The sequence below is a fragment of the Trichosurus vulpecula genome, chromosome 1 (assembly GCF_011100635.1).
Source record: "Trichosurus vulpecula isolate mTriVul1 chromosome 1, mTriVul1.pri, whole genome shotgun sequence".
Taxonomy (NCBI): Eukaryota; Metazoa; Chordata; class Mammalia; order Diprotodontia; family Phalangeridae; genus Trichosurus; species Trichosurus vulpecula.
The window spans coordinates 363,860,372-363,879,853 of record NC_050573.1 but is presented as its reverse complement, the minus strand read 5'-3'; the positions used below and the strand labels follow the sequence as shown (position 1 = coordinate 363,879,853).

The window sequence follows — 19,482 nt, the reverse complement described above, 5'->3', positions numbered from 1 at the left end:
AGTAACAATTTGTAGGGAAGGTAAAGGGGAGAAAGGGGCTCAGAATGAGAAGAGAGCCAATGGGAAAAGGTCCGCCTTCAAAAAGATTAAGCTAAAATAACTAAAAAGACATACTACAATGTTTATAGAAAGCGAAGAATGTGAAGGGGGAAAATCATAGCTTGAAAAAACCCAATAAAGAAATAGAAGAAAATATAAACTTAACATAAACATAATTTTAATAGTGAATGGTTAGACAATCAAATAAAATAGAAAAAGAGAGACAGATTGGACAAGAAAACAAAACCTTACAATCTGTTGCTTACAAGAAAAACATTTAAAAAACAAGGACAAAATAAAAACAAAAACAAAATAAAAAGGAGGATGGAAAAAAATTTTTTGTGCAAAAAATGAATCAAAAAAAAAAAAAAACAGAAGTCATAATCCTGCTACCAGACAAAGAAAAAACAAAAATGTAAAAATTAAGAGTTTTATAAACAATGAAACTATGTTATGCTGAAAGGAAACATAGACGAGCTATTATCAGTAACATACTTACATATTCCAAATGTCATAGTATCCATATTCATAATTAACTGAGCTACAAGAAAACACACAGTAACGTGACAGTGACAGATTTCAGTGTCTCTCAGATTTGAGTAAGTCTAACAGATTCTTTTTTAAACGGGAAAACAGAGAACTGAACAAATTGCCGGAAAACTAGAACTAAAAATTTATTATGTCTTTTAAATGTGACTGTAAAAGAATATACACATTTCTCAGCACCCCATGGAACTTTTACCAAAAAATGACCACATATTAGGGCACAGAGATATTAGAAGTAAATGTAAAAAGGGAGAAATGCTTATTTACAAACCATAATACAATTAAAAGTCATTGGTTCAGGGAACACAAAAGACACAGACTCAAATGGTACCCTAACAATAAACTATCATTCCTGCTTTCACAACAGCTCTTACACATGCTTCTCTTTTGACACTATTAACGCTCTTGTGCAAGCCTTCATCACCTCAAACTTGAACTGCTGCAAAAGTCTGATGGTTGTTATCCTTCTCTCAAGTTTCTTCCCACTCCAATCTTTTACCCACTCAGCTGTCAAACTAAAGTACAGGTCTGACCACATCACCTCACTACTGAATGTACATCACTGGCTCCCAATTGCCTCAAGGATCAAATATAAAATCCTCAGTTTGGCTTTTAAAGCTCTTTAACCTGACTTCATCCTACCTTTCCAGTTTTCTTTCACCTTATACCCTCCCCTCACACATTCCCTTACAAACAATTTACTCCAGGATCAAATGACACTGGTTTCTATACTATTCCTTGAACAAAACACTCCATCTGCTGACTCCAGGACTTTTCACTGGCTACCTACCATGCTTGGAATCTCCCCCTCTTTTTTTCTTCATCCAGCTTGCTGGGCTTCCTTTGAATCTCAGCCCAAGTCCCACCTCCTGCAAGAAGTCTTTCCCAATCCCTCTTACTGCTAGGGCCTGTTCTCTCTCTTGATTGCCTCCAATTTATCCTGTATATATCTTGTTTGTACGTAGCTGTTTGGATGATATCGCATCTATTAGACATTAAGGTCCTTGAGAGCTGAGGCTATCTTTTGTTTTTCTTTATATCCTTAGCATTTAGCACAGTGCCTGATATACAGTGGCATAATAAATGCTAGATGACTGATTTACTGACAAATGATTGTTGCCCTTTAAAATAGTCATGTTGGAAGAGCATATGGTTATTCCTCTAATGTTATTCTTGTTAATACCTTTCTCTCTTAGAGAAGTCAGGAGGCTAGAAGGTTGCAGGTAAGCTGAAGCACCACATTAATCACCTTATTCAAAGGGAATAATTATAGATAAAACAAAGTAGAACCATCTGTTTCAATCTAGTTTCTTTTCTTGCAAGGCGGCTGGCCCTGCATAGGTTACGGATAAGGAAGTCCTCCAGTCATGGTACATCAGTATTTGGCTAACAAGGAGGACCTGTTCCTATTGCATCTTTTAAGGATTATGGTCTCCTACCCTCAATTTTGTACCATGGTTTTGTTTCACTTGTTGGAAGTACAGCCACTGCTGCAAACAACTGTGTCAAGCCTTTATAATGATCAGTGAGTTCCATGCCACCATCAACACAGGCAGCTAGAAAATAATGATAGGCTGAGGAAAAACATTTAGAACTTTGTATTGTCTGAACTACCTGTCAAATGATAATTAGCTAATACATTCACAAAAATTAAACATTAATGAAATTATAGATAGAATATTGCAAAACCACAGTAAAACTGAAGTTTTACCATTTCTGCTCAGGAAGGACCTTGCACGTCTTTGTTCCCAAGCTTCATAAATGTCATCCCAATTTCTGTTCCAGTCAAGGTCAACTGGTGATATTACTGCTTCTCCTTCTTCCGTTCTCCAGAAGCAGAACTTCTAGAGCCTCCTTGCTCAAATTCCATTTTTTAAATATACCATTTCTAAGAGGTTCAATGATGTTTGTTGGAGAGCTGAGACTGTCTGCCTGTTTCCTCCTGTTTCACTATCTTTGCAAGCTAAAAGCTCTCATTTTAACAATTTCTTTTAGCTTATTGCATTCATCGGCTAGAAAATGGTTTTTTAATTCTTCCACTTTTGTTCCAGTACAACGAATCATCTCTTCTGCCATATTGACAGCTTCTACACATTCTTTCTCCTGTCTTCCTCAGCATGTTTCTCTGCATTCTTAACTATATTCCTTTTGTTTAGTTTTTTTTTATTTTTCTAATAACATGTAAAGATAATTTTTAACATTCTTTTTGTTTTATAAAATTTTAAGTTCCAAATTTTCTCCCTCTTTCCCTTCCCTACTCCTTTCCTAATAGTAAACAATTTGATATAGGTTACATATGTGCAATCATATAAAACATATTTCCATATTCGTCATTTAACCATATTCTTAATGTCATCTTTGCTTAACCCACTGGAAGACTGGATCACCAGCTGTTGTTCATGTCCTGTGCCTTTATCCTTTGCAGAAATATATACAATCACATGAGCACTAATGTCAACTGTGACTTCAATATATGAAACTCCACATGGGACTGGTGGAATTCCAATCAAAGTTAAATGTTCAAGAAGATTTTTGCCTGCCATCTTTCCCTCTACCTGGAATACTTTAATTTCTTTTTCTGTCTGACCATCAACAGCTGTAGAATTTGACTCTTCTTAGTCAGAATCATTGTCTTTCTATTGATTAGTCTGGTAAAGATGCCTCCTAATATCTCAATGCCCGGAGAAAAGGGAGTGACAACCAGAAGCAGCACATCTGTGACATCACCAGCCAACATGCCTCCTATGCATGGCCATAGCCTCATTGGGAGTGCTTTACTAGAGACCTAGCCAAATAGTTCCTTTACTGGCTGCTGAACCTCGGGAATTCTGCTCAGGCCACCAACTAAGATGACTTTGTCAAAGTCACTCTGCTGACTTCAGCATCTTACATGGTCTTCTGGCATGGAGCAGTAGTTTTCCTGATGAGATCAGTTCTCCCGATGCTAATGGAGCTCAAGTCACCTTCATGCTTAAGTGCTTAGGCCCATAGTTAAATATGGTAAATTGATGTCAGTTTGCACAGAAGAAGATAGCTCACACTAAGCCTTCTCAGAGGCCTCCAGTAATTGCTGAAGAACCATATTGTGTTGGGTCAGGTCAAGTGTTATCCCTCTCTTGAACTACTTCACAAAGTGCTGGGGCAAGGCCTGACCAAAGTCTTCCCCACCTTGGAAAGTATCCCCATCAGTAGATTTCACCCCAAATAAACCTTTCTGAATTTCCAGGATAGAGAGATCCAAAGTTCTACTACCTAAGTCATATGTAGTCATAATTTTGTCTTTAGATTTGTACAAGCCATAAGTTAAGGCAACTGCTACAGACTTGTTAATCACTTAAAGTATATTTATACCAGATATTTGTTCTGCATCTTTGGTGGCCTATCATTGGGAATTATTGACATAAGTAGGCACAGTGATAACAGCATTTTTTTTTGCAAAGTGTCTTAGTTTTCTACAAATTTCCTTCATTTTCATCAACACAAATACACCTATCTGACATGGAGAATGTAGTTTCTCATGGGCTTCTAATCCACACATTTCCACTGGAGAAATGGACAATTTTGAAAGGAACATTTATAATATTTTTCTTCACTTCAGGATCATCAAATCAAGGGCCAATTAGGTGCACGATGGCATTTTGTTTGAGTTGGTAACTGCCTGTCATTTGGCCAACATGCCAATAAGGTGCTAGCTGTCTTTGAAAAAAGGTTACAATTGAGGGAATATCTGGCACCTTCAGTATTCTCCAACACCCTTGTTTGTTTCCCTTTTATTACTGCCACGTAGGATTTAGTTGTACCCAAGTCAGTAACAATAAGAACTGCCTGCTTCATTGCTTCTGATGAATACTCTCACTTTGAAATGATTCAGAAAGCATCATGACTAAGACCATTCCAGCCATTCTGGGAGAGGCCTGCAGCTGTGCCCTAGGAGGTAGCTCTGTAAAGTCAGCAACGGTGCTGTAACTGACAATGAGTATGGTGCGTGGATGGGTGGGAAGGTGTCAGCTGTGAAGTGGACTAAGGGCACCAGGAGGTGTGCAGCATGATGGTCATGGCTACAAAGTATCAGTCTTATATATACATACTACATGTATACTTTCAGGACTACAAAATACCAAATTTGGAAAGTATACTAACAAACAAAAACATGTATGATCTTAACAAAGGGTATGGTGTCCTCCTAAGATACCACAGAAAGATTCACATTTCCTTACCAAAAAGAAGAAGGAAGATTGGTAGTAGTTATTAGAATACATGACAAACATATAAAAAGCTTACAAAAAATACCTTTGGAACAATCAGCCATCATTTCATCAGGAAACTGTTAAAACTGACAAACAGTATGTACCTTTGGATTTATCAAGCGTAGCCTACAGGACGGCTAAGAGCCAAGAATGGAATCAAAAGGCCTTTCTTTCATGGACAGCATCCACATAAACTTGGCAAATAGGTCAAAGAGGAAGTGTTGAACAAAAGGTTAATAATGCAGATTGAGTACCAGATCACTACCCCCAGAAATTATAGAATAAAGTAGCCCAGACTTGGTGATCAATAATACAAGGAGCTAATAATAACTACGTAACATATCACTGCAGCATATAAAAAAAATTGGCACCTACCAACTACCTGGAAAGACAAGAGCTGAGGACTAGAATTATACAGGAGAACCCAGATAAACATCTATCACGTCACTGATGACAAATCTCCACGCTACAAACAGAGACCTGAAAATAATTTAAAGGACTCGCCAATACACTCCTGGTACTGACGGAGTCCTAATAGAGCTGCCCCCAGCCCAAATATTCTAATTTCATTCCCCACTGTACCTAGTCACTCAGCCCCCTGCCAATGTCCTAACTTATGCCTCACTGCTCACTAGAACAATAGGCATGTCCCTGAACTCTTAGTTCCCACAGAAACAGAAAATCAGCACTGTCCCACAGAAACCCTTTCCCATGAAACAGGTGTGCAATCACAATCACATCATCTATCTTGACCAGACAGAACCACAATAGCCAGCCAATTGGAGGGCAGCATGACCAGAATGCTTGACCACCAAACTGCAGAAGGGGCCCACCCTACTATAGCTCCTGCAAAGTTCCACTGAGGCTAGGACCCCTCCTCCATTATCTAATCCCTTAACAAACTCCTCTTGACTTTTTAATATTAATCATATTCTTGTATTCTATGTAAATTTCTGTTATAAATGCCTATACTTGGATTAGAGGTGGTCTGATCCTGAATTCTTTGAGCTCCACCACAACACATCATGAAACCACAACAGTTTTTGACCCTAGGTGGGCAAAGACTAACCCCCAACAGTACTGGACCACTGTCATATACCAAACTGTGGTTCACAGTTACCCAGCCATACCATTGATCCATAAAAATTTTACAAGAACCAATCATTAAACAAGCATTTATTAACCACCTGCTTAATGAAAAAAAGCAAGGCAAATACAAAGATAATGAATAAAACAATCCCTATTCATAAGTAGATTACATTTTAATGAGGCCTAGTACATTTTTATATGCAGCCATATGAAAAAATGCTCAAAATCACTCTTGATTAGAGAAATGCAAATTAAAAACAACTCTGAGGTACCACTTTGTACCTAGGCTAATATGACAGAAAAGGAAAATGATAAATATTGGAGAAGATGTGAGAAAATTGAAACACTAATGCATTGCTGGTAGAGTTGTGGACTGAACCAACCATTCTGGAGAACAATTTGAAACTCTGCCCAAAGGCCTATAAAGCTGCATACCCTTTGATCTAGCAATACCACTACCAGGTCTGGATCCCAAAGAGATGATAATAGAAAGGGAAAAGGACCCACATGTGCAAAAATATTCAAAGCAGCTCTTTTTGTGGTGTAAAAGAATTGGAAATTGAGGGGATGCCCATCAATTGGGGAATGACTGAATAAGTTATGGTATATGAATTAAATGGAATACTACTGTGCCACAAAAAATGATGAGCAGGCAGATTTCAGAAAAACCTGGAAAGACTTACATGAACTGGTTCTGAGTGAAGTGAGCAGAACCAGAACACTGTCCAAATAACAGCAAAACTGTGTGAGGATCAACTATGATTAAACTTAGTTCTTCTCAGCAATACAAGGATCCCAGATAATTCCAAAAGAGTCCTGAAAGAAATGCTATCTATATCCAGAGAAAGAACTATGGAGTCTGAATGCAGACTGAAGCATACTATTTTCAGTTTTTTTTGTTGGTTTTTTTTTTGGCTTTTCCCTTTTGTTCTGTTTCTTCTTTCCTATATTACTAATACGGAAATATATTTAACATGATTGTACATGTACAGCCTATATCAGATTGCTTGACATCTTATGGAGGGGGTAAAGGAAGTAGGGAGAAAAATTTAGAACTCAAAATCTTATAAAAAAATGTTGAAAAGTATCCTTGTATGTAAATGGAAACAAATAAAATACTATTTGCTAAAAAATAAAATATTACTTTCTACAAGAAAAAATATTATCACATAAATTTCTTTTTTCTATTTTTCCTTTTTTCCCCCCTCACCTCTCCCTTCCCCCATCCTAGAGATGGCTACCATTAGACACATATGTATGTATGTAAAATTGTTCTATACATACTTCTATTTATTAGTTCTTTCTTGGATGCAAATGGCATCTTTTTTCATATGTCCTTTATAGTTAATTTGGGTATTTATAATAGTCAAAATAACTTATTCACTCAAAGTTGTTCTTAAAACAATATTGCTGTTATCATATACAATGTTCTCTTGGTTCTGCTCATTTTGCTCTTCATTACTTCATGCAAGTCTTTCCATGTTTTTCTAAAATCACTCGACTCATTACCATTTTAAAAAATTATTTCTCTTTATATTCTTGTCCTTTTGTCCTCTATATGAATTTCATTATTTTTTTCTAGCTTATAAATTACTCCTTTGGTAATCTGATTGGTGTGCAATTAAATAAGTAAACTAGATTTGGTAGTATTGTCATTTTTATTATATTCACTTGGCCCACCCCCAAGCACTGAATATTTTTCCAATTATTTAGTTCTAATTTTGTTTCTCTAAAGAGTTGTTCACAGTTGTATTTACATACTTCTTGCATGTATCTTGAGAGGCAGAGTCCCAAGTATTTTGTACATTCTATATTAATTTTAAATGGCATTTCTCTATCTTCCTGCTGGGTTTTATTGCTATTATATAGAAATGCTGATGATTTATTTATTTCATATATCCTAAGCTACCTATCTATATATGATGTAAACAGTAAAAGAACTTTAGTCAATTATCCCTACTTAGCATGCCATTTCTATAACATTTGGCAACACAGAACTTTACAAAATTATATGCAACTAGACAGAAGGTAAAATGGCCTTAAGCAGTCACAATTTACAAAGTATAGGAGATAATTATTATATTAGTAAAACAACTATTGTCTGGAATATCTTAAATATAATAATCTGTTCCTTCAAGCACTGAGAATTTGCTCTATCTCTGGATAATTCAATTCGTAAGACATCAAAAAATCAATGTAAGTCCATAACATAAAGATCAGCATTCATCAGGCCTGATAAGTCTTTTAGCAGCACATTTTGCTATATTACTATACTGTGATGACAGACATCATAAACACTGATTTCCTTGTATCATGGAATAAAACCACTTTATTCAGGCAAAGATTTGTTTATAAATCCAGGTGGACAGGCTGGAAATACTGCTTCTTTAGAAAGAGATTCCCAACCTTTAAAGGATAATTGTTCTCCCTGCCCCAAGTCTTTCCATACTCCAAAGCATTCTCCATACAGCCACTAAAGTAATTTTCCTGAAGCACAGGTCTGACCATGTCACTAAACTACTCAGCAATATTCATTGGTTCTCTATTCCTCTAGGATCAAAAATAAACTCCTCTGTCTGGCATTTATAACACCAGCACTTTCCTACCTTTCCAATGTTCCTATAAATTACTCTTTTCTATACACTCTACAATCGAGACATAATTGTTTAGTTACTGCTCTTTCTCCATTAGAATATTAACACCTTGAGGGCAGACATACAGTCTAAAGTAGTTTGCAAATTTCATGCTATAACATCAAACCACTAAGTGAATACTTTATAATGCCGAACAGAATGATAGCAAAATTCATTTGAAGAAACAAAAGGCTTGGAACCTCAAGGGGAATAATGAATAAAAGAGAAATGAAAGAAAAATGCATTTCTGTACATCATATTAAACTTTAGTAATCATCAAATTATATAGTACTAGCTAAAAAAGTAGAAATAAAATCAACATAGAGGAAGAGCGGGAGGACTGAGTAGCAAGACACAGTACAGGCTCCCCTTATCCCTCTTTAAAAAAAAAAAAGTTCCACTGAGAAACACATAGATTGAATCCTGATAGATAAATCCAAGAAAAAAAATCACAGGGAGTCATTTCTCCAACCCAGGAATTCATAAGGAAACAAAAAGAGAGGTCTATGAACACTGGGGTGGGATCTGACCAGAAGCAGTCTCCTTGTGCATAGAAAATCTGTGTGCCTGTACAAGAAAAGGTCTCAGATCTACAACGGTACACTGTGACAAGAACTAGTGCTAAACGGCAGCTCTGTTGCCTGCTAACTAGTGCCAGGTCACAGATTCAAGCAAAATAAAAGGATACCTGTGCCCAGGGGTGGTATTCCTGCGTAGAGAGCAGTTGAAGGCCCTAGCTGGTATACCAAGCAAATAACTAATTCAAAATCAAATAGCGTTATGGTTCTGACCAAAAGGGCAGAACAGGGTCTCAGTTCCAGGTTCTAGAACAATCTGAAATAACCAGGGCAGGAATCCCAGATCAAAGGGGATCCTTCAGTTCAATCACTTTAAGATATTAGAGCTTCCTAGCTACCTGACAATGACTGAGCCCAGCAACAATCTACTGTTGTTCACATTTAACCCACATTAGAAGCTTGCAGAGCTTAGCCGGGGTGGGGAAAGGGGGAAGAATCACTTTCCCTTGGATCAGATCACTTTGGGAGCACTAAAAGCTTGCGGGTCCCTAACCTGAGCTGTCCCTAAGAACCTAGAATAACACAACACTCAATATCCCTGAAAAGCAACAATAAGACCAGGTCGCCCACACCTTTGTTCAAACAGTATGCAGCACCTGGCCATAATATCATATCCAAACTCAGGAAATGAGCTAGAAAAAAAATGAATAACAAAAAATGAATCCTACCATGAAAAGTTATTATTGTGACAGAAATGCTCAAGACACAAACACAGAATTTGCAAACGACACCAAAACATCAAGAAGCAAAGCCTCAAGGAGAAATGCAACTTGGGCTCAAATTCATCTAGACATCCTAGAAGAAATGAAGAAAGTTTCAATAAGTGTTTTTATTAATAAAATGGGAATACTAAAGGGAAAAAAAATTTGAAAAGAAATGCAAGCAATGGAAGAAAGAACTGGAAATGGAATCACTAGCTTGTCACAAGAGGTACAAAACTTGCCTAAGCAACAAATTCCCAAGAAGCTGTTTACTCCATGAGACAAGAAGAAATATTAAAATAAAGTCAAAAGGCTAAAAAAAATAGAAGAAACAATATATCTCTTAGCAAAAACAACTGACTTGGAAAAGAGATTAAGGAGAAAAATTTAACAATCATTGGATTGCCTAAATGTTATGATCCAAAAAAGAACCAGGACAACATATTTCAAGAAATCTTAAAAGAAAAACTGCTCAGACCCATTGGAACCAGAGGGCAAAGTAGAAATGGAAAAAATTCATTGGTGACCTCCTGAAAGAAACTCTTAAATGAAAACTCCTAGGAACATTATAGCCAAAATCCAGAGTTTCTAGGTCAAAGAAAAAGTAATGTAAGCTGTGGTCCCCTATAATGGCAAGCAAAGTTGGACTTTTTGCTGTTTTTTTTTTCTTTTGGAGTGCTTCTCAGCACTAAGGCAATCAAGTGCCTTTGATTGAGTCTTGCTTTTATTTGAATCAAGAGTTTTGATTGAATCAAGAGTCTCTGATGACCTTCTTGAGTCACAAGAAAGCCTAAATCACATGAGTTTGAGTCACATGGTTGTGACACCCTCTGACCCTGAAGAAGTATATATAGACTCTGAGGTTAGCATTTTGCTTTGGGGGCTCACTCATTAGAAGAGTGGTCATGTTATTTGGCCAGATGAGACTCTGGGTAACCATTAAGGAACTCCCCCCCACCCCCCACCCAGCTTTGAAAATGCAGATGTGGTGCTTCTCTCTCTCTGACAACTATGTATGTATTGTCTTGGTCAAACAGTTAGAAGCCTTGTCTGTTGATTTGTGTTTATTTTCTCTGTTTATAATTTCTGCTTGTAATTACTATTTGTGTTTTCTCTGAAGTTCAGGGTACTGACTTTTTTTCCTGAACTAAGTGAATGATATATGTATGATTAATTAAAGTAAGATTGTTAACCCCTTAAAGTTGCTTTCCTTTAGAAAAGCAGATCAAAGAACCTGTGCTTGCAGCCTTCCTGTGTGCTGGTGTTATTGGCCTTACATCCCCACAGGGAGTGCAAGTAACATTGTTGTTACACCAACCCCACCTCCCCAAAAAAAGAAGGAATTCAAATACTGAGGAACCAGTCAGGATCATAATGACTTGACAGTCACCACTCTAAAGGACAAGAGAGCTTAGAATATGATATTCCAGAAGACAAAATATATAAATTACAGCACAGCACTGAATAACTTATCCTGTAAAATTAAGCTTAATCCTACAGGAGCAAAAATGAATCTTTAATGAAATAGCACTCCCAAGTATTCCTGGTGAAAGGATTAGAGTAGTACAGAAATTCTGAAGTTCAAGTGCAGAAGCTAAAAGAAACAAAAAAAAGTAAACACAAATGAAAAGTCTAAGGGACTAAACAAGGATAAGCTGCTTACATTCCAAAACAGGGAGATGATACATGTGTCACCTCTAAACTCTATCAACATCAGGGGCTACAGAGAGAATCTAGTTAGACAGAAGGCCTGGGAGTCACTGTGTTATGACTTGACAATTTTAAGAGAAGAATGAAAAAGGAAAGGAAAAAGACAACAGTAGGGAGAAAAGGGATAGTAAAGTTAGTGAAAATTATCTCACATAAACAGTGTACACATGTTGGTATATACTGAAACAAGGGGTGGGGGGAAGACTGGTTGATACTTGAATGTCACTCTTATGTGAACTGATCAAAGGGGAGAATACACACACACACACGCACGCACACACAACTGAATAGAGAAATCTATTTCACTCAACAAGGAAATATGAGGAGAAGGAGGGAAAGGAGAAAGGGGAATTAGAAGAAGGGTAGATTAAGGGAAGAATTAGTACAAGGCAAAACAGAATCTATGGGGTGGAGCCAAGATGGTGGAGAAATGGCAGGGACTCACCTGATTTCTCCCCAAAACCCCTCCAAACCCCTTTGAATAATGCCCTAAAATAAATTTTGGAGGTGCAGAATCCACAAAAGGGTGGAATGAAACAATTTTCCAGCCTAAGATAGCCTTAAAAGGTTGGCAGGAAAGATCGGTCACATTGGGATGAGAGTGGAGCACAGTCCAGCACAGGCTGCACCAGCAGAGACCAGGCCCCAACAAATCAGGAGCAACCTTGGGAGCAACTGAATCAGGAGCAGCAGTAGTAGTGGCTTCCAGAGCTCTCAGGCCATAAACTGTAAAGGAGTCAAACAAATGGTCAGAAGAAGATTACATGACTCTCTTTGCTGACACTGGGGGCAGGAAACTGTTGCTTTCCCCACACTTGGATCCAGGTTGCAGTCCCAGGGTGAGAAGGAGTACTAGCACATCAGGGCTTGCAACTGCAAGAGCAGAGACCCTCATCATAGAAAGAAAAGAGTGCTTGTGGTCACTCCCAGACCAGAGCATAGGTCAGGAGAGTAGTAAGCACACCTCTCCTTAGATCATAGCACCTTGGAAGAATTGAAAACTTACAGGTCCCTAGGGGTAACTCTGTAAACAGCTGCACAAAACCCCAGAAGCTTGGAACAGTGTGCCCTCCATCCTGGAAGCAGAACCCCACTTTAGCAAAAAGTTACAAGTCAAAAAATAGGCTGGAAAAGTTGGCAAACAACAGAAAAAAATTATGATTATAGAAAGATACTATATTGAGACAGAAGATGTAAACATACAGTCAGAAGAAGGCAACAAAGTCAAAATTCCAACACCCAAAGCCCCCAAGAAATGCATGAATTGGTCTCCGGCTATGGAAGAGCTAAAAAAGGATTTTGAAAATCAAGTTAGATAGGTAGAAAAAAAACTGGGACAAGAAATGAGATTGATGCAAGAAAATCATGAAAAACTAAGTCAAAAGATTGGTAAAGGAGGCACAAAAAAAATACTGAAGAAAATAACACCTTAAAAACAGAACAGGCCAAATGGTAAAAGAGGCACAAAAGTTCACCAAAGAAACTCCTTGAAAAGTTGTAACAGCAAGGCAATAAACACAACATCAATGATAATCGAAGTAGAATTGGCCAAATGGAAAAGGAGGTACAAAAGCTTGCTGAAGAAAAGAATTCCTTAAAAATCAGAATGGAACAAGTGGAAGCTAATGACTATGAAACACCAAGAAACAATAGAACAAAACCAAAAGAATGAAAAAATAGAAGATAATGTGAAATATCTCACTGAAAAAACTAACCTGGAAAACAGATCAAGGAGAGATAATTTTTAAATTATTGAATTTCCTGAAAACCATGATCAAAAGAAAAGCCTAGATATCATCTTTTGAGAAATTATCAAGGAAAACCACCCTGATATTCTAGAACCAGAAGGTAAAATAGAAATTGAAGGAATCCACCAACAACCTCCTGAAAGAGACTGAAAATGAAAACTCCCAGGAATACTATATATAGGAATATTATATATAATATATATAGTATATAATATATATGGTATAAAATATATATTATATATAATAAATATATATTATATAGCTAATTTCCACAGCTCCCTGGTCAAGGAGAAAATATTGCAAACAACCAGAAAGAAAAAATTCAAGTATCATGGAGCTACAATCAGGATAGCACAAGATTTTACAGCTTCTACATTAAAGGATGAGAGGGCATGGAATATGATATTCAAGAGGGCAAAGGATCTAGGATTACAACCAAGAATCACCTACCCAGCAAAACTGAGTATAAGCCTTGAGGGGAAAAAATGGATTTTCAATGAAATACAGGACTTTCAAGTATTCTTGATGAAAAGACCAGAGCTGAATAGAAAATTTGATTTTCAAATACAAGACTCAAGAGAAGCATAAAAAGGTGAACAGGAAAGGGAAATGATAAGGAACTTAATAAGGTTGAACTGTTTACAATCATACATAGGAAGATGATACTTGTAACTCATAAGAACTTTCTCATTATTAGAGCAGTTGTTAGAGGGAGTATATATGGACAGATGGCACAGGTGTGAGTTGAATATGATGGAATGATTCTAAAAAAATACAATTAAGAGGTGGAAAAGACAAATGCACTGAGAGAAAGGGAAAGGCAAAGGTAGAATGGAATAAATTAACTCACATAAAAGAGGCAAGAAGGAGCTTTTACTGCAAAGGGAAAGATGGGGGAGGTGGTGGAGAATGATTGAATCTTACTCTCATTGGAATTGGCTCAAAGAGGGAATCATATACACACTCAGTTGGGTAGAGAAATCTATCTTACCCTAGAGAAAGGTAGGAGGGGAAGGAGATGGAGTGGTGGGGGGGGGTTGCTAATATAAGGGAGGGTAGAGGTGATAGCCAGAAGCAAAACACTTTTGCAGAGGGATAAGGTGAAAGAAAAACAGGGTGGGGGGAAAAGGATGGAGGGCAATACAGCTAGCAATCATAACTATGAAAAAATTCTTGAAGCGAGTTTCTTTAATAAATGCCTCATCTCTCAAATACATAGAGAATCAAGTCAAATTTATAGAAATGAGTCATTCCCCAATTGATAAATGATCAAAAACTATGAAGTCAGTTTTCTGATGAAGTAATCAAAACTATCTATAACCATATGAAAATATGCTCCAAATCACTACTGACTGGAGAAACGCAAATAAAACCAATTCTGAGGTACTACCTCACACCTATTAGATTGGCTAACAGGATAGAAAAGGAAAATAACAAATGTTGGAGAGGATGTGGAAAAATGAAGACATTAATGCATTGTTGGTACAGTTGTGAACTGAACCAACCATTCTGGACAGCAATTTGGAATAGTGCCCAATTTGGAATAAAACCTATAAATCCATGCATACCCTGTGACCTAGCAATATCACTGCTAGGTCTGTATACTAAAAAAGATGGAAGAAAGGAAGGAAGGAAGGTGGATCTAGCTAATCAAGACAGCTGTTTTCTGGTGTCAAAGAAGTGGAAATTGGGGGGATGCCCATCAATTGAGGAATGGCTGAACAAGCTGGGGTATATAATTGAGATGGAATACTGAGAAATGATATACATTTGAGCTACATGCTCTCAGAAAGACTTACATGAACTGATGCAAAATGAAATGAGAAGAACTGGGAGAACATTTTACACAGTAACAGCTTTATTGTAAGATGATTAACTGTGAATGACTGAGCCATTCTCAGCAATACAATGATCTAAGACACCTCTGAAGGACTTATCATGAAAAATGCCATCCATCCCCAGAGAAAGAACCGATGGAGTCTGAATAGAGTTTGAAGGATAGATTTTTTTTTACTTTCTTTATTTTTCTTGGGTTTTCATTTTGCTCTATGTTTTCTTTTACAACATGACTCATATAGAAATATGTTTTATGTGACTGCATACGTATAACCTATATCAAATTGCCTGCCTTCTCAATGAGGAGGGTGCAGGAGGAATTTGGAATTCAATTTTAAAAACAAATGTTGAAAATTGTTTTTACATGTAATTGGGGAAAAATAAAATACTAAATTTAAAAAATCTACAGAAGAACAAAAATATTTATAGCTCTTCTGAAGTTGCAAAGAATTGGAATCTGCAGAGGGTGCCAATCAGTAGGGGAAGAGTTGAATAAGTAATTTTATACAAACATGATATAATATTACAGAGCTGTAGAAAATGATGAAGGAAGTTATTTCAGAGAAAACTGGGAAGATTCACATGACTGATGCAAAGTGAAGTGACTAGAACCAGGAATACAAGTTATACAATAATAATATCAACTGCAATGGCATTAGGAACTCTGATCAATGTAATAACTAACCACAATTCAGGAGGTCTAATGATAAAACATGCTACTTACCTCCTGAAAGAATGGTGAGGGACTCAGAACATAGAATGAGACACATTTCTTTTTTGGACATGGCCATGTTTCTGGAAAACGATTTGAAATTGTGCTGTAAAAATAAATAAATAAACAAAGTCCCATATCCTTTGACACAAGACTACACTGGTAGGACTATATCCCACAGCAGTCAGTGGTTTAAAAAGGAGAGCAGGAAGAGAGTGGGAGACTCTACGCATACCTAAATTAACACTTTTTGTGGTAGTGAAGAACTAGAAACAAAGCAAATAACTATCATCTCGGGAACAAATTATGGTAGATCCATGTAATGGAATGTCTCTTTGTCTTTAGAAATGATAAATATGAAATACAAAGAAGCATAGAGAGATTCATATAAACTAAAACTAAGTAAAAAGAACCTGGAAAACAGTATAAGCAGTGGTAACGATGTAAAGAACAAGAAAAAAGGAAACCAAGCATTACAAAATTATACTGAACAAGCTTGACTCCCCAAAAGAAATGAGAATATATACTTCCTTCCATTCACTGGAGAGGTGGGAGAACTACACAGGTATGTAGTAACGCATATATTAGGCAACTTGGTGGCACCTAGAGTCTGGAAGACCTGAGTTTTAATCTGTACTCAGCTACTTACTAGCTGTGCTAATCTGGACAAGTCACTCAACCTCTGTCTACCTCACTTTCCTCTTCTGTAAAATGGGGTTAATAATAGAACCTACCTCCCAAAGTTGTTGTGAGGATGAAATGAGATAATAATTGCAAAGCCTTTAGTACAGCACCTAGCACATAGTAAGCATCACATAAATGTTTATTACTGCTGTTATCATTATCATATTATCCGACTCATTTCATGGTTTTGATTAGTTTTATAGACGTTATTTTCCTTTTTACCTTGACACAAAAACTTTTTTATGTTGGGGAAGGGAAATATTTGTCAATGAAGGTCAATATAAAAATATTAATAATTTTTTAAACTGTAAAAAGACAAGTGCTACACAAACTTTTAAAAAATGAAGAATTCTATTTTTATAGTACCCCCTAAATGATTTAACTTAGTTATTACTTCCTCTTAGGTAAGACATTTTTAAGTTTCTATGACTTGAGTTTCACTGTGTAACACTCAAATTTACACTTAATTCATGGATCTTCCAACCTAGGTACTCTAATGGTAAAGACTGCAGCCCAGACCATCAATACCTACTTGTTTCACACAATTCTTGTCCATAAACTCCCAAAAAAATTTCCACAAGAGGGTCATCCAATGCTACAGCCCCCCTCTAATTTTCCTTACATTTTGTGGATATCACTGGAACTCTCTGGCTGTTCATCAGTTATCCTTTACTCTCATGACATTAATATCCTGGAAGAAAATCTGTATAGAGCTTCTCCTGCACAATGTTTACATCTGTCCATTGACACATAGGTGATCCTCAAGTTTCATTCTTCAAGGATTATAGCACCACCGGAAGAATATTCTTATTAAAAAAGATAGCCCTTTGATTCAAGGAGAAGCTTGGGGTATTTAAATACCCTGTGCAATTTCCAAAGTCAATCTAGCCCATCTGTCTCTTCCTATTCAACCATGGGCTCAAATTATTATCTATTTGCAATGTTTATGCAAGACATATGTACTCATAGACCAGAGGTCTATGAGCTATCCCTCTAAATGTTTAGGAAAAAGGAATTCTTAATCCATATGTTTGTGTGTGTGTGTGTTTGTGTGTGTGTGTGTGTGTGTGTGTGTGTGTGTGTGTGTGTGTGTGTGTGTATAGTTCAGACAAACTCTTCGAGTGATTATGAATCTAATTTTGGAGGGTCTACAGTGTTCCAAGGCATCAAGGTGGCCCAATGGATAGACTGTTAGGCCAGGAATCACACAGGTCAGAGTTCAAATCCAACCTCAGACACTTACTAGCAGTGTGACCCTGGGCAAGTCACTTAAATTCCGTTTGCTTTAGTTTCCTCTACTGTAAAATGAGGATAATAATACCACCTACTTCCCAGGATTGCTGTGAGGATGAAAAAAGATAATATTTATAAAGCACTAAGCACAGGGTCTAGCACATAGCAGGTACTTTAAAAATGCTTGTTCTGTGGTTTGGATTTTTTTCCCCACCCAGGCTTGACGAAATCAACACAATGTCACTTGCAAAGAGGAACATCACAAGGACCTATCTATATGGGAGAAATTCTTCCATCTAGACTCTGTGTTCATCTCCATAACAGTGAGAGAATCCCTTTGACAAATGCATTTCTCTCTGTTTATACTTCAACTGTTATTAACAAGAGTAAAAGGGAATTCTGTTGCTGCACCTTATAAGGAGTCTATCAGAATTTTGATATATGCACAACAAATCTCTTTTTACAGGAAAAAAAGGATTATTTCTTCTACTAAAGTCATAGTCTGATGCCTTTTGTTAGCATGGAGATAACTATGTCATTTTAAAAATTATTCCAGCAGTCTGTATGACTCAACAGGTCCTATGAAGCTGGAGAGGTTCCAAGTATAGACGTGGTAATGTACTATATATCTGTTGTACTAGAACCTGCCTTAAGTTTGGAATCATTGCCAGGATGGCTTCAGAGTGATGAACTTTCTGGCCACAGAAACTCAGTAAGACCAATCATCAAGTTGTAGAAAGATTGAGATGTAAAAAACGAAATCATAGATCCTTGAAATGATTATTTCTTTCATAGATCAGGATAAAACCATAAAATATTTCATTCTCCCCTCATAGATGACAGATTTTTAAGACTATCTCCATTGCAATGGGTCTCAGATTGTGAGATAAAACCCTCCTAAACTTCCTAGTTCAACTATTAAGTACAACTAGACAAAGACAGACTCAGAGGCGAAATCATAAAGACCTAAGTCAAACTGATTCCTGGAAGGCAGGAGGGAAGCTGGGCATGGGTATGATGCCATGGAGCCCTGCTCTAATCTTTGTTGCCATTTTTTTAAGAACAAGAGTCCTTAATCCTGAATTAGATTGGGAAGGTCTCTCTTGGGAATCAGCAAACACTCTAGAATTACAGCTTTTATCAGGTAAGGACTAAAAGTCCAAAGGAAGCAAGATCTGAGGATCCAAAGGCTCTTCTGCCACTAAAAAAGTATAAACAATTTACACAAAGAAATAAAAGGGGAGATGCACCCAAAATCAAATCTCAGGTTATCAATAAGCTAGCTTGGAGTTATCAAAGATAGCCAAGCTTTGATATACAAGAAATTTCACACAATTCAAAGTGAAGAACAAGCCTGTGTCTGCAGCCTCATCAGGAGATTCTCACCTAAGACTGGGAGGCTTTACATCAACTGTTACCTCTACCTTCCCATGCTTTCTGGGGCTACTATGCTGGCTTCTACACTTCCATGTATACAATGCTGGAAGGACCTTACCATCAGCCTCACCTCCTCATCCCATTCCCACAGCCTGAGCCAAAATATTTTTATGGATGGAAGATTAGCTTACTACGTCAGCTCCTAGGTTTGGTCTTACAACACATATTCCTCCTAAATGACCAGCAAATCAAAGGTCCCGCAATCCTATTGTATCCCCCAGAATACAAATTCTTTCTAGGCCCCTACCAACATTTTGTGGGCAGGGAGTTTGGGGATCATAAGAAAAGG

The 19,482-nt window shown here is 37.1% G+C and overlaps 1 pseudogene; it reads right to left on the bottom strand.

Moving 5' to 3' along the window:
- Positions 1 to 2,389: 2,389 nt before the first annotated feature.
- LOC118838502 lies at positions 2,390 to 15,918 on the bottom strand (annotated as a pseudogene).
- Positions 15,919 to 19,482: the final 3,564 nt, after the last annotated feature.